The 16,566-nt window shown below is 39.9% G+C and overlaps 1 protein-coding gene across 1 annotated transcript in view; it reads left to right on the forward strand.

The window, feature by feature from the left end:
• Nucleotides 1–1,067: 1,067 nt before the first annotated feature.
• The window catches only part of HHLA2 (HHLA2 member of B7 family), a 72,091-nt gene continuing 56,592 nt past the window's right edge, over nucleotides 1,068–16,566 (forward strand). The window contains 1 exon segment of the mRNA XM_006170769.3: nucleotides 1,068–1,323. The gene's annotated coding sequence lies outside the window, so the exon portion shown is untranslated.

Raw genomic sequence — 16,566 nt, forward strand, 5'->3', positions numbered from 1 at the left:
TATTCCACATTTATAAGTTTGTTTTAATTAAAATATGTAATAAGGTGCAGTGGTCAGATCATTGTCTCCAGAGTCCAGTAACCCTCGGTGTGAATACTTGCACCTTTGTTAATCAGTCTGAGTCAGTTTCCTGATTTGTGAAATGGAGTAGCCAGGCGCTTCTGGGCTTGCTATGACTATTCAGGAAAATGTATTTAAATGCTTAGCAAGGTGCCTGGTATGTAAAAGTGTTCAGTGAGTATTATTATTATTTCAGAATATAGATGCACAAGATAGCCGAATAATGTTTATATTCTAATATTGAGTACCCTAACAGTTTAGTGGGTTTTTGTTTGTTTGTTTTTTTTGTTTGTTTGTTTAAAGATGTATACTGAGGCCAGCAGACTGCTGGCTAAGTCACTGTCCTCCCACATGGCCACCTGTAGTTCGAGTCCTGGACTGGTGGCTTGAAAATCATGCCAGGCGTGTGTGTGTGTGTGTCCAAGATCCTGGGAGGAGAATGAAGGAGAAGAGATTGTGGCATAGCCATCCTTGCTAGGGGATCATTTCTCACTTTCCCTCTCACTGTCTCTGTCTCTTTCTGGTGAGCGTATGTGCCCTAAAGCAAAAATCTCTACCAGAAAAAAAACATTTTATTTAAGTTTATTTATCATGATTATTTTTAAACTTGACCAGAGAGAGAAAGAGAGAGAGTAAGAAAGCAAGCCACCAGGTCTGGAACTACAAACTGTGCTCAGCCATGTGGGAGTCCACTGCCTCAAACACCAGATCACCTGCCTATCCAGAATTTGGTGGATCTTTAAATAAGACAATTCCTGGATGAAGGCTCTGCCCAACTTTGACCAAGTGACCCATCAGCATGCTCTGTCCGTTGACCGGCTCAGGGAAAGGGGCCAATTCCTGGGTTTAGTTTTCCCCAGACACATAGAGGAGACCACAGTGATATGACTATTTACCAGGAATCCTGGGTGGCTCCTCCTTAGGAGGAGGCCAGTAAACCAGGTGTACGTCATATCGTGAGGCATTAAAGAAGGTGTTTTGCATCCCAGGGCTATCAAATCAACTGCAAATTCCAAAGGACTTGCCCAGGAGTGGAGATTTTGTTCTGAACTGCTACATAGCAGTTGAGACTTGGAATCTGTGTAACTGATTTTGGGCTGCAGACAAGCAAACCTCTCACCTGCCTGTTAAGAAGAAATTCGCCTTCTTTAAGAAGCTACACAGCTGTGGCCTGGGGACTATCAAAGAGCCCAGTTACTAAAGTCCTGGGAAGATCAAAATGCCTACTCTGGAAAAATCCTGTCTGTTTTAGTCTTCTCCCAGGTAAGACTGGCCTTTCAGTTATCATTTTCCAGGGTTCTGAGCTGACTCCTGTAGAGAAAAATAATCTAGGATCCAAGTCCATTCTACTGAATTGGAGCCATACACATGTGTCATCCGAAAAACAATCCTGCCACTCAGCTTTTCTCTAAGTCTGGTTCTTCTTTCCAACACAATACTAGCTTCCTAACACACAGATACCTTTCCCTGATAGTCAGGTTTGAGGTTCATCTGCTCAAAATCCTTCTGGCCTAAACTAAAGTTTCCAGTGTGTATTTTTGGCCTCTTTCTATCCCACCATCTTCAAAATATGCATTAGGTTGTCAGGAAAGTCATGATGTATTTTTCTATGCTCTTTGATGCAAAACTGTATTATGAGTTTCCCAACAATTCAATATTTCTCTCTTGAGCTTAGACTTGACTTTTAGAGGCTTGCTTTTCCCTGGATGTCCAGGTCTCAGTGATAAAGCCCTCTCTTACATCTCTCTACTAGAGATAAGGTTGCAGTTGGCAGGTGCAGCTTCTTCTAATAGCTGCACTTTCAGAAATTTTCTCTGTAAAAGTTGTTAAATGTCCCTGCAGGGGCTCACTTTAGAATTCTGAGTAGTGGGGGCTGTTCTTCATTAGTCTGTGATCTTAGAATCTTACAGTCTATAATTGTAATCACTCCTTGCCAGCTATTCATAGTTCAAACTACTGGTCCCTAAGCAATAAATTGTGAATATTAACTGGACATAGGCAAATGTGCACTTACATCTTACTTTACAGCTTTGTTCCAGGCAGGAGGTCTACTCCGTGACCACGCAGCTTCCCTACCCCTGAGAAACAGGGTCCTCTCTAATTTCTCCTAGAGACATCATGGAAAATTTCTGAAGAAGCTTTCTCTTTCTGCCCCATTCTCTCTCTGCCTTAATTTTAATCACTGGAATGTCTTATCAACTATACAAAGTCAGTATTTCTAAGACTGACTTTGATAATATTGTTATGTAGAACGGTAAGATTTAACATCCACTTCTAAAGTAATCAGATTAATTGCTAAACATTGCTCTTTGAGATTTACGAGTTGGCAAATTATATTACTAATCGGATTACATGTATACTAAACTAATAGCTGTGTAGTTGTTACTGAGATCAACTTGGCAACAAGGAAAAGAAACCCGTTCAGTCTTTTTAAAAAATAAGCACAAGGAGTTACATTGTTTTTGGAGAGGACCAGGGAAGTATATACTAGGCTAAATGAAACAGCAACAATGGATGGAGCCAGAACTTGGAAATCTGAAAATTGTGTGTAGTGGCAGGGACTAAAGGAAGGGTCCTAACAGGAGAGAATGTTCTGGGTTTGAGATTTCAGGGGTAGAACAGAAAGTTCTAGGCAATGAGGGCAAGAATCCTATGGAAATGTTAGGCTGAGTGGAGGAGGGTGACTAATTGTGAATTCTTGACTTTTTCAGATTTAGATTTGCCGATCAGGACTTGGTAGATAACAGAGCAGGAAGAGGGATATAAGGCTGAGACACATGATCCTAGCCACCAGGTATCTGTTAAAACATTTCAGATCTGTAAAAAAGTATAAGGAATAATGCAACCATACCCATCCCTCCAACATAAATACAATTCATACTTCCTAAGTACCCTCCTATGTAGGAGAAGGGTCATTTCAGATGAAATCTAGATTCTCAGTGAGATATAAATTTCTAAAGCTCCGGAAGCAGTGACCTGAAAGAACAGAATTGTACAAGGAGATTGCCCATTTATTTCCAGATGCAGTTGAGGGATGAAGATGGGAAAATTAGTAACCTTTTTTTAAGAAAAAGGAGAAGGAGGGACCAGCAGTTAGCGTAATGGCTACGTTGCTGGACTCCCATGTAGTCCACGTGGTTCGAGTACTGGACTCGGTGGCTTAAACTCATGCCTGGCGTGTGTGCATGCATGCCCAAGATCCCAAGAGGAGAATGGAGACAGTAGCCCATCCCCCCAGGGGAGGTGATTCCTCTCTTTCTGTTTCTCTGTCTCTCTGGTGAGTGCACGTGCCCTATAGCAAAAACCTCTCCAAAAAAAAAGAAAAGAAAGGAGAAGGAGAAAGGTGCTTTGAGGAAAGAATCCATTTCAGCTGACCCTGGAAGGCAGCAGTAATCTAAGCAGGTGATGGGTGAAGCGCAGTGTAATGAAATGGGTTCTCGGAGGGGAGGGTACGGTGAAGAGGTTTGAGAGGAGTGGGTGAAACAGCACAACCTAAGAAAGTGTGGGAGAAGGTGAGTGAACCAGCGTCTTCTTCCTCAGCATAAAGGGCCAAGTTTTGGAAAGGCAAGAGGCAGGGTGGGAAAGAATGGCTGACTGACTTCAAGAACAAGCCAATATGGGGGTTCAGTGCATTTCTTTGTGTCAGAGAGATGATTCCACCTTGAGCAACTGGAGTTAAAAATTCAGATACAATGATTTATCAGACTGGAGCTTTCAGAAGATACCAGTTAGCGAGTAGGAGGAGCCAGAGTGATGGGAACATAACCAGGTGAGCCAATGATGTGCAAAATGTTTGCTGGGGCTCTGGGAAATGTGCTTCTTGTCCTATCAGGATGTGCTTATGAAATGTCTGTTCTTTTTATCTGGATTTGGTGGTATGTGGGTATCAGGCCTAACATTTCTGCAGGTTTGTTTTTTGTTTGTTTTGTTTTGTTTGTTTTTAACCATGGGAGAAGCCAGGTTAGAGCATGATCACAAGAGGCAAAACAGCTATGGGACTTGGTGGTGGGAGTACTGGATCAAGCTGGCCCAAGGCTCCCAGTGCCTCATTTATGTTACTCAGAAAATTTCCTTTGTTCTGTAAGCCAGTTCCAGGATTTCATTGTTGTTATTGCTTGCAACCGAATTCTAAATTCTCATTCTATTTTAATAATCCTATCAAATTTATCTAAATGTGCTTAGTCTTAGGATTGCGAGTAATTAAAAATGACTAATGACATCAAACATTTAGGTTTAACTTCCAACACAGCTAGCATTACAATTATATGAAAGGGAAGAACATCCTTTCACACTGGAAAGGAAGGAGGGGCATCACACACCCATAAGTATTTCTTCTGATTCATGTCTTCTGATCTTAGAGTTAGTCTTTTTAAAAATCTGGATGTGAAGAGACCTAGGTCCTCCATATCAATTTTCCCCATTGGATTTAGCTTTTTATTTTATATGCAAAACAACTTTATAGCCTCAGCGTGCTTTGTAGATTACATTTCTAATTCTTGTACATTCTGATGCTATTAGTCTTGCATGCTCTGACACAATTCTGCAAGTTGTCTTTGAAAGGCTTTTTACCTCTTCTTTTTACTGTCCTTTTGTTTTGCCTGTGAATTCCAGAGACATGACTGCAGAAATAGATGATTGAATGCCAAAAACATACAGGCTCTATTTTCCCACTTTTATTCATTTCCTTTTTTGAGGATTCCAAATACCTCTATTGTTTTTAAAACATTTGCTTTCTTCTAAAGTGATCTTTTTACAATCTTTTTTATAAAGTCATTTTTTTCCTTCCTATTCATCTCAAGAAAAATGACCCATATATTTCTCCCACCACAACCTGAAGCGTTCTGTGCTTCCTTTCCCTTCCCTAGCAATTTTCAAATGTCCCTGTCTCTTATATTCTTATTTTCCTCCTCAGACTGATTTAAGAGACTACACTGTCTCTTATTCCTTTTTTGAATCTATATTTTGGGGGTGGGGATGGGGTAGAGGGCAGATGCTCTCACTGGAGAGAGAGAGAGAGAGAAAGCACCCCTGCCCAAGAATGGTCATGCTACAATCCCTTCTCCATCTCTCCCTCCTTTCGGGATTTTGGGCATGCGTCCACAGTTGGTGTGTTTCTCAAACAGCTGTGTGTAGGACTCAGACTGCATGGTCAGCCTTGTGGGATCCAGCTCCCTTAGTTACCATGCCACTGGCTAGCCCTCCCTTTTAAATTTTGAGGATGTCCTATGGTTTATATCTATTTGACAAATGGTTGTAACCTTTTCATAGAAAGGTTTAACTTCTGTCTCCCTCAACTTGGGCAGCCTCAAGGTTGTTGGGCAGCCTCGAGATCGTCATGCCTCCTTCCCAGGCATCTTAGTTCCCACTTCTCTCTGCTTCCTACCATAACCTTCTGTTTGTTTCTCTTGTGCTTTCAACTTGTTTAATCAAAACTCCCATTTACTGAACATGTCCTATGAGCTCGTTCTGTGTGTTTCTGGTAGATATTAAGAAGTAAAGATAATTTAATCCACACAACTGTCTGGGTCCTGGGCTTCATTCACATTGCAGAAGAAAGTTGAGATGTGCTAGGTTTAGGAAACAGGGCAGGTAAGGGTCAGAGCTTTGACTTTGTTGTTGCTATTTACGTCCAATTCACACAAGAATGTACACTTACTAACTACAGAAATCTGATTTTTCTAGTTGGGAAATAAACATGAAGATGTAAAATTCTCCTTCATGGTATATAAATGGGGTTGGAAGAGGGAATAGCTCATTTCATTTTTGTTTTGCTGCACGAGGAAGATTAGTTACTAGATAACAGATCTGAAACAGGAAGTACCAGAAAAATAAGAAGCCTATAATTATTAAACTCTCCAAGAGTCCACCTGCCTTTTTTTTTTTATTCTACTGACAGTACGCTGAGTCAGATGTTATTTTATTAACCATTTAACATATTCCCCACTATTGTCCCTGCTGATTGCACCTTGATTTGTTCAGATTATACTTTGTACTTGTTGGATGGCCTTTGCCTATGCATGTGTGTGTAAGTTTTACAGTGCTGTCCAGTGTCTGTAATGATTATAGGGCTCTTTAAACTTTCTAATTGGGTGTGTGTGTGCCAGCTTCTGAAATTCAGTTCTGTTCAAAGTGAGTAATATACCTTTTTGAATTAGTTTTAGTGCTTTTTTTCTTTGTCGAGTTTGTTTCCATTTATCCAATTCAAGTTGCAGCCTCTTCCTTCATATTTTCTTGCCACAAAGGCTTTCCTTTGGTCAAGTCATGCTATGTTAAAGCAGTGCCTTTTCCTACTTTCACTTCTGGAGGCCTGACTCCCATGGAAGACATTATGTAACAGGGTCCCGAAGTCTAGGGGAGAGGAGATAGGAAAAAACAGGATAGGAATTCTTTGAGGGCATTTAATAAAGATATTTCCTTCTGGTCCTGTCTTTTCCATTTTGGGCTGGCTCTTTTCATGAAAATAGTACTAGCTGAGAGTAAATTAAAATCATGGAATTCGTACATCCTGTTGTCTTCTGTAGAAAAATAAAAGATCCTTCTATTTCTTCTTCTTGCCTTCACTTCACCTCTTTGTTGCTTACTTGGGCAAAAAAAGTGAAATCTTTTCATCCCTTTTTGATATTCAGCTGCTCAGTTAGGCTAGGTCTGGGTCCTAAGTGTTTTGTATCAACATTTCCTGGGAAGTGGTCTTTCTTTCTTTCTTTCTTTCTTTCTCTCTTTCTCTCTTTCTCTCTTTCTCTCTTCTTTTTCTTTAAATCAACAGATTCTATCTGTCTTTATGTCAGGAAAATACTCTTTTATGTATCAACTGCTCAACTTGGTGGGTTCTCGACTTCAGGGATCAATATGAATTATCTTTTTATCACATTTATGTTTCATAGCTAAACCTCATCTAATTGCATTTGTGTCTTTCTTTTTTTTCTTCCTCTTTTAAGTTTTTTTAGTTATCTTCTTTTTTTTGGAGAGGTTTTTGTGATAGGGCATGTGACCTTGCCAGAAAGACAGAGAGAGAGACAGAGAGATAGAAAGTGAGAAATCACCCCTGGGGGCTGATTTCCATTCTCCTCTTGGAATCTTGGGCATGCACGCATGCACACACGCCTGGCATGAGTTTAAGCCACTGGGTCCGGGACTCGAACTGCGGTTCACTACATGGGAGTCTAGCGACATAGCCAGTATGCCAACTGCTGGTCCCAGCATTTGTGTCTTTCATCTAAGTCATCAAGAGTGCTCAGACCTTCCTCCGCTATGGTGATTGGCGTTCAGTGATCTCTTCCATACTTTGCTGACTCTATTTTATTACTAGTTCTTTCTAGAAATTTTAACCTGTTTTGTTTCCTTAGATCTGCTCTTCTGTTTTCCTTTTACTCTTTTGTCTTAGCTTGTTTTTAAGTACTTGTTTTATTGTATACATGTTCTGTGTATTATCTCCTAAAGGATATAGATCTGACATAAGTGAAGGCTTTCTTTCTGGTAGAATGGTTTCATTTTCTGTTTAGATGCATACTATCCCTAAACCCCCCTCCTCTGGGAACTACGATGTATATTGCACAGTGTATGATTTTTTAATTTTACTCAGTGTCCGGTCACATTGCTCTGATATGGTATGCGTGATGGCCTCTGCCTGTTTTTAAGGTTTTTGCCATAGGGTGTGTGTGCTCACCAGAGAGAGAGAGTGAGAAATTACTTCCCAGGGAGGATGGCCACACTGCAATTCCTTCTTCATTCTCTTCTTTAATTTCAGGCACACATATACATGTGCAACGTATGGATTTCAGGCTGCCAGGTCTGGGACTTGAACTGTGGTTAGCCATGTGGGAGTCCAGTGCCTTAACCACTATGCCATCCATTGGTCACTGTGTTCTGATTTTGTTTTTGTAATCCTGACAGTTTGGGGGTTAGTGGTCAGAGAATTTGTAGATTCTCAATTTGGTTTTGTCTTGAGTTTTTCTTAGGATTAGACTGGGGTCCTGGGCTGTGGGGAAGAATCTGACGCAGGTGTAGTGTGTTCTCAACATGTGTTAGGAGATCCATGAGAGCAACATGCCTTATCATCGATAATGTGTACCTTGATCCTTTGGTTAAGCTGCCATCTGCCAACTTTTCCCCCTGCCAAGTTACTATTTTTTACCTTTCCACCTTGGTTGATGGAAATCAGTGCCTGAGACTAGCCCACACTCAAGGGGAGAGGAATTAAACTTTACTTCTTAGAAAGGGTAGTAGTTACATATGTCCTTTGGAATGATTTTAATATGAATAAATGTTGTGCAACCATTTATTTATGTTATGCACATATAATTTACCAAGCTATAATCCAATAGTATAAGTAATTTTGCTACTTAAAATACCCAGTTTGAGCTATTGGGGCTCTTTGAGGTTAATGGCTATGTCCTGTAGACATACTGGTTTTCAATTTTACTAGCATTTTCTTACTTTCCCTTCTCCATAACTCCACAAATTTGTATTTTTATACACATCTTATTTACCTAGATCAGAGAAGATGATTATGCCCAGTTTTGATATTTATTTATAGGAAAAATAAATCAGACATGAATAAAAAGCAGGTATACATTTTACAAATTGGCTTCAGGGGAACAAAATACCTGAAGAATACAAAATTCATCAAAAGTGTCTTAATACACTTGTATTATTTTCATCAATCATTATTGTGCTGTAGTTAATGACATATTGTTCCCCCCTTGTTGGAAAAAATCAGCTGGTTTAATTGTAAATTTTTTTGAAATTTCTTGGCAAGTCAGAGCAATTCATTTGGATTATCAAGAGAAATTTTTATAGAATAATGATCTGAATTCTGATTGAAATGAACTGATCCCACATCCCTATTGGCAGTGAGAATGAATTTGCTTGTTTGTTATGATTATGGATTCCATTTCCCAGACACAGAAGTGGATGCATTCTAGTGCATCTCAAGACTGATTAAAAACTTGGGAGACCATTTAAATCTATTTGTATTTGGGGAAGATGTGGGTCTTTGGTGTAATTAATTGACTCTGTCATTTGCTACAATATATAAATTCCTTGACAACAGCACCTTTTTAAAAATACATTATACAGTCATTATCTTTAGCACAAATGAAGTTTCAGAAACTTTGCTAATATGCCTTTGCAAAAATGCTATTTCTTACATAAGCTTTTACCTTTCCCCAAATTATTTCAGATTTGGTAAAGGGTTATAACTTATGTGATTTATTTTCAGATGGTTTCAAAGCAATATAGTTGGGAACACTTATAGAATTCTCTTGTTGATTTCCTTCACTTTACCAAGTGGTAACAGGGGCATATGTCCATATATAGAATACATAGTTGGGAAATGGTTCAATTCATAGCATATTTTTCTCCAGGTTTGTGATTTGCACATGGTAGAAAACAACACCTGGAAGGCTTGTCTTTCTGTGTTTCTTAATGAGCTTGTAATCACTTTGTTAAACCCCTTGGGATGGCCTTTGTCTAAACTGTCTCTTGAGTAATCCCAAGCACTGATGCAAATTGACAAATAATAATTAAAAACACATGTAAATGTGCTAACTAAATGTGGACCTATGGTTAATGCTTAATTATGTTATTTAGTGCGTGGTGAAACATTTAAAGTGGTGGCTAACGTTTTGAAAATATCAAGTACTATCAGATGTTAAGTGCTATTTACCCAAATAGAAGAAAAATACAATGGGAATTCAAATGAAGAGAGCATCCTGTCTAGCTTGCTTGGGTCAAAATTATGAATAAGATGGAACTCAATTCTTGATGCTGCCCTCAAAAATCATGCACCTTTTTATTCTTTCGCCAAGATTACTTTGGTGTTGGGAGGAGCATAAAGAGAAGCATTGCTTTCCAGATTGGCCTTTTCCACAGTTTGAGAACTGGGCACCGAGCTAGAGAACATGAGGACTATATAAATTGATCGTACTAATGCTGACCCAGTATAAATTTGATTATTTCTATTTTAGTCTAAAGAGAGCCTGTGTCTCCCAACTGTGTGATAGAGACGATGATGAAATGCAGCTGGTTTGGTGAGTGTAACTCCCTTAGACAGTGTGGAAGTGTGCAGATGTGCTACAGAGGTTGTTTCTACCTGCTTATCAGCTCCTGTTCTCTTCCTGCCTGTTCCTACTCTATATCACACGGAGCCAGACTCCCAGACTCCTTTGTCCTCTGGCTTCTGTGTAGGTTTCACTAACAGAAGGCACAGACAGAAAACTAGAGGGGGGCAGGAGGAAAGAATCCAGGCTCTTCGCTCATCCTTACTTCCTGAGGAGTCCTGGCAGAGGCTGCCTCTCTTCTGCATCCCCTTAGGGCTTCTAGTTCCTCCTAGACAACCTTGACCTCTAACATTACCATCTTCCGTTGTTCTTCTAGCAACTTCCTGTACTGCAATTCACTGGCTTGCTTCACTCACCTCTATTGCTTCTCAACTGTCATTCATGTGGCCAATTTTCTTCTTTCTCAAAGACCTATGGTTGTTGCTGTTACCTGATTGGTCCTTGGAAACTACTAGCTATGTCAATGGACAGGTGTCACTGTGAGCAGTAATCCCTGCCCAGATCTCTTGTTCTGGGCAGGTACACACAGACCCCACCCTTTGAGTGTTGACTGCTCAGGGCTCATGGGTGCACTCTTCTCCAGAGACTGGCCTATTACTGACAGTAGACTGACTGCGGGATACGAAACACTTCCCCCTCACTGCAAGGATGAGCAAGTCTGTGGTGCCACTCAGGCTCTAGTGCTCCTCATGCTGTCGGAGAGTAGGCTTCAGCCAAGCCCATCTTCACTTGGCCACTTTCCCTTGTCTGTCCTACTTCCTCATTTCTTTACAGCTTTCTCTTGAAATCTCACCCACAGTAACTTAATTGCATGGTAATCCCCATCTCTGGCTCTGTTTTAGGGAGCCCAGACAAAGAGAGTAGATTTTACAGAAGGAATAGAGAAATTCTGCTAACCTGGTGAGTCAGTTAAGTGGAGGTTGTGAATGAGCTTCAACTCTGTCCCCACCAGTTAAAGTAGAAATAGTAAGAATGAAACAGACAACAGCTAAACATCCTTAAGGAATGGAAAGCCATTGAAAGACTTAAAATTTAAAAGTAAGGAGAAAAATAGTGCCTTACTAAATATTAAGAAAGTCTGGAGAGGCAAAATTTTATGGCAAAAAGATAAGACTGTGCTTTTAATTGGTGAAATCCTAAGTTTCAAAAATACAAATACCTGGGGAATGATAGAAATGAAAATACGGGAGGTAGCAGGTGGTATACAGGTGGTATACTGAACTCCCACATGACTGACTATGGTTTGAGTCCTGGACCTGGTGGCTTGAAAATTGATCCAGGCATGCGTGCATGATTTTCCAAAATCTCAGGAGGGAATGGAGAAGAGATTATGGAGTGGCTATCCCCATGGGGGGGGGTTGGGATTTTTCACATTCCCTTGTGCTATCTCTGTTGGTCTCTCTTCTCTCCAGTAAGTGTACACACCTATGGCAAAAACCTTTGAAAAAAAAAATGAAAGTATGAATCAGAACTAAAAATATGAGGGCACTTCAGAAAGCTTGTAGAAATAGAATTAAAGTATGAGGCTTTTATGTTTTTGTTTTCATGCAAAAATACTTTGTGATCAATGCATAGTTTTTCATAATATATCTTTTCTGTGAACTTTCTGAAGACCCCTCATATTCAATACAGAGAAAGAGTCTGAGGAATGTCTATGGAATGGCATTCCATATCCTTATGAGCACCTACCCTCATAACCAGGAGCAAAGCAAATCCATGGTCCTATACTGTCCCTTAAAAAAATAAAAATCTTCATTCCCAGATCCCTAGTCTTGCCTTTTGCCATTTTGTAGCTTCTTTCCCTTTTTGAACATATTTTTTAAACTGGATACTTCCCAATTTTAAAGTAGGATAGAGTATTGTTGGGGATTGGGGAGGTTGGCAGGAAAAGGAAAAGTTTACCCTGGCCCTCTGGATGCCTTACAGCTGGGGCTGGCTGTCACTACCACACCTTTCTCCATGTCTTCCGCCACCTACCCCTGTCAGGACAAGATCTGGGAAGATAGCAGAGGGAAGAGAAGGTGGCAGAATGTGAGCACATATTTGTGTTCCTACAGAGCTAGCATTTTACTTCATCAGGTCATTGTGAGAATTAAAGAGACCTTTTGTAGTCACTACTACCCTAAATCCTCCATTTCTCAGGTGAGAAAATAACTTAAAAAATACTGTATTTCATAGCTTCTACCTAGGAAATTTAGGAGTTAAAAGTCAAAATGAGGCCTGATCCCAGAGCCCCTGTTCTGGCACTGGTAGTGACAGCAAGGCAGGGTGTCCCTGCTAGTAAAGGAGACTGCCGCTCTGAGTTGGAATTTTTCCCCTACTCGACTGAATACAAAGGTTGCTGTGCCTACCAAGCAAGATGCCAGGCTCTGTGCCAAAACTTCTTTTCAGCATTCAGAAGAACAAACGCTCTTATTTCCTCAGATGGGTTGAAAATGGCGCTTTTGTACTCGTGTTAAGCATTTTATTAGAAGCACTTGCCCCGTGGAATATAAGTAAATTCAAGGTGGCTCATTGAGTGTGTGCCAGGGGTGCATTCTCTGGCCTCCCTTGCCCTCAGAAGCACCTGGGGTTCAGACTCGAGCCCTGGGTGTTCCATAACAGTGGGGTGTGTACTGACTGAGTGTGCTCTTCTGCTTTGGAGACAAGAAAGGCAGCCTGTCAGATGTCACAGAAGATGGCCCCCTGTTACTTAGAATGGAGGTGTCAGTCTTACGTAGCTCCAGCATGCTCCCAGGGTGCTTCTTAGCGCTATTAACCTTGCCTTTGCCACTTGACTCTTTCTTAGGTGATCTACTTGGCTACTCAGTGTTTTCTGCAGAGGCTGCAGGTGCAGGGGAAGGCACTTAGTCATGACTGCTTCTCACCCTCTGGGTGGTTTGGGGCAAGTCCTTTCATTTTAGTTGCAGATTATTTATCTGTCACAGGAGAGGATGAAGCTGGCTAAGACTCCAAGAAGGTTTCTGCTTCGAGGATTCTAATATGTTTGGGTAGGTGAGCTAGTAATAATTTATCTTGTGGGCAAACTTTTCCTCCTGGAGGAGATAATAGAGCCCTACAGACACCATGAATGCTATATACCTTATATGAGTAATTAGACCAATTAGGGCTTATTAACCTTTGTATATTTTGCATTAAATCCTCTTCATTAGAAAATAACACAGAATTTGTAGCGTAATTGATATTTGTTGCAGTTTAAAGTATTATTTACCAAATTAGAGATAGCTAGTCTAATCCATTAAGGTTAAGAGCAGACCTACATAAGTTTCATGGGAAAAAAGATACTTAATGCTTCTTCAAAACCTTATTTTGAAAGGGCAGATAATATGCTTAAATGTATGTGGTAGTTTTCTTATGGTTACTTGTTTGTTTTTGAACTAAAATGCTATGCCATGCATTTTCCTTTCTCTTGATTTTCAAATACCCACCTGTCTCTTAAATCTACCTCTGCTCACAAGCATGATCTATTTGTTTAGTTTGTGTGTGGTTGATGTTTATTTGGATTATCTGAGGTATAAAGAGGAATATATTTAATCACCTAACCTTTACAACTTGGAACATATGAAATGCCAACTTTTATTTCAGGAATAGGTAAGCTATTACATTATAAGACTTATTTATTTATTTACACTTCATGCCCTTCTGAAAAGGAATTTGAAACAGCTTATTATAATAAAGAGTAAAAAAAAAAATGAAAGAGTAAATATTCCAACCAGAAAAGTCAACATAGTTGTCGTGATGGAATATGTCCAAGAATCTTGGAAACAGGGTGAGGCCAAGAACAAATAGTACAATCATTTTTTTGTTATTGTTGGTTTTTCATTTTACTTACAATAATTTTATAAGTGGCTATAGGGCACATATGTGAGAGATAGAAAGAGAGAGAGAGAACAAGCAAGCAAAAAAGCAAGCCACCAGGTCTGGGACTTGAACTACAGTTGGTCATGTGGGAGTCCAGTGCCTTAAACACCATGCCAGTTGCTGGCCCACTTATAAAACAATCTTTAATCTCAGAGGAAGGAATTACATTACTCTTGTTCAAAACTTAGATCTCTTAGAAAAAATTAAATGAGGGATGTTGGTTTAATTCATGCAACTTTAGTGTCTGTTATGTAGCTAGATACTGTGTCAGGTGCTAGAGGCGAAACTACATAGATGTGAGTGCCCTTCTGAAATTTATTCTACCGGGTGTGATAAATATGAAACCTATTTATATATAAGCAGTTACATATCATTTATGGAAATAGTAATAGTTTCTAGGTTTGATGAAATGTGTCTGTCTTAAAATCCTTTCCAGACTTCTCAGTCTGAGACTGTAAAGATAAAATGGGCATCAGTCAGTCACAGTAAGAGAATTGAGAATGGGGTGTGTGGACTAGAGCCTCTAAACAGAGGCAGTGTGCCTGGGGGGAGAGCAGTGCAGAGGAGCCTGAAAAGGCAGGAGGAGCCTGGGAAAGCAGGGAAAGACAGCTAGGGCAGCCATCTGCCAATGGCCAACTCCCTGATTAAGTCTGACTTTAGCAAAATAAAAGTGCAAGGTTAAGTGGATAGCTTTTATTTCTTGAGTAATATTGGTCTTTTATATTGAAATTACCACACTTAGTAAATTGTATAATTTAAGACCTATTCTTTTTTTCCAAATAAAATCTGGCAACTCTATTAGTTCCCCAAAATTGTTTTTGGCAGATTTAACTGGTCCATGAAATGGAAAAAGCTGGGCAACATTGGTCTATAAAGACGTGCAATAAATATGATTGGAAAGGCATGAGGATACTGAAGGTTTAGAGTCAACATGTAATTTAGTGATAGCATTTCTTCATGGGACTAAGTTAAGGTTTCTGAGTACAGAAACCATGGCTTTCCTGGACTGAATAATGTCCTGGGGCATCTGGCTTAGGGGTGAGTGGAAATTGAAATCCAGTCCTGGCTCCTTTCACCAAATCAAGTACCGTGATATAGGCCACAGTCTGCCTGAAAGAAAAAGAGCTTTTTTTTTTTTTTTTTTTTTTTTTTTAATATTTATGGTTGCTCACTATGATTGTAGCAGCACTCATTCTTCCAATGGTCTGGCCTAATCCAAGGATAGAACTTAATGAGGTGTAGGTGTGAATATATGGTATGGAATTGACATTTCTTTTTTAAGGGGTAGTCCTGTTTATTACTCTCTCATGTGCATGTTGGGGGTGGGATGGGGGGAACTCTGAAGTGCCAAATATTGCTGATTGATGAATTAGAAATTAAGCAGGCACGTGGGTGTGTAGCTGTGAGGAAGAGAATATCTCAATATCCCAGTCACAAGGGGTAGATAATTATTTTACATAAGTAGTATGTAGGTTTGCTGATAAAATCCTGATGAGTCATGTCCTTAAAGAGCTGAGGTAGTCTAGGCCATGGGTCCCCAACCCCCAAGCCATGAACTTACACTCATCCATGGCCTGTTAAAAACTGGGCCACACAGCATGAGCTGAGCGGCAGGCGAGCCAGCTAAGTTCCATCTGTATTTACAGCCACTCCCCAACACTGGCATTATTGCCTGAGCCCCGCCTCCTGTCAGATCAGCTGTGGCATTAGATTCTCATAGCAGTCCCCAAATGGAACTGTCTAGTTGCATGGAAAGCCCAGGGTTCCCATTGATTTTGCATTATGGAGAGTTGTATAATTATTTCATTACCTATTACGATGTAGTAATAGAAAGGTAGTAATAGAATGTAGTAATAGAAATGAAGTTCACAATAGATGTAACATACTCAAATCATCCTGAAACCACCCTTACTCCCTGAACTGAGGACAAATTCTTTCATGAAACATCCCTGGTGCTAAAAATGTTGGAGACCTCTGGTCTAGGCTTTAAGGAGACTGGTTCTTAAAGTACGTATTAGATTTAATTGTAGCCAATTTTGAATTTAGTCCTTATTGGAACATTGCTTTTCTTTAGACTTCATTATAAAGCAAAGTAGAAGTGGTTCTGGTCAGAGAGGTTTCCAGGGAAGGTAGAGCCAGTCATCATCAATGGCCATGGAAAAAAACCCTAAGTGAAAGTTCTGCTTTGACTAACATGATCTTCTAAATATGCCTACCAGGATGAATTAGTTACAGAATGCACCCCTGGGTTACAGGGTAGATTGACCTGGTTTATATAGTTCTTTTATAATTGACCAATTATGTTGGAAACTGTGAAAACAATGACATTGCTTAGCTAATGTTCAGTCTAATTCCTGAAAATAAGCAATTATTCAAATTATTTCTATTTTTCTCCAATAGCTTTCCTTTTTTTTCTTTCTTTTTTTTTTTTTTTTGGAGAGGTTTATTTTCGCTATAAGGCACGTGTGCCCGCCAGACAGCAAAAGAGAGACATAGAGACAGAAAGCGAGAAATCATCCTCCAGGGGGGGATGGTCATGCCGCAATCCCTTCTTCTCCATTCTCTTCTCAGGATCTTGGGCACACAC

The sequence above is a fragment of the Tupaia chinensis genome, unplaced genomic scaffold (genome assembly GCF_000334495.1).
Source record: "Tupaia chinensis unplaced genomic scaffold, TupChi_1.0 Scaffold148904_1, whole genome shotgun sequence".
NCBI classification, from domain to species: domain Eukaryota; kingdom Metazoa; phylum Chordata; class Mammalia; order Scandentia; family Tupaiidae; genus Tupaia; species Tupaia belangeri.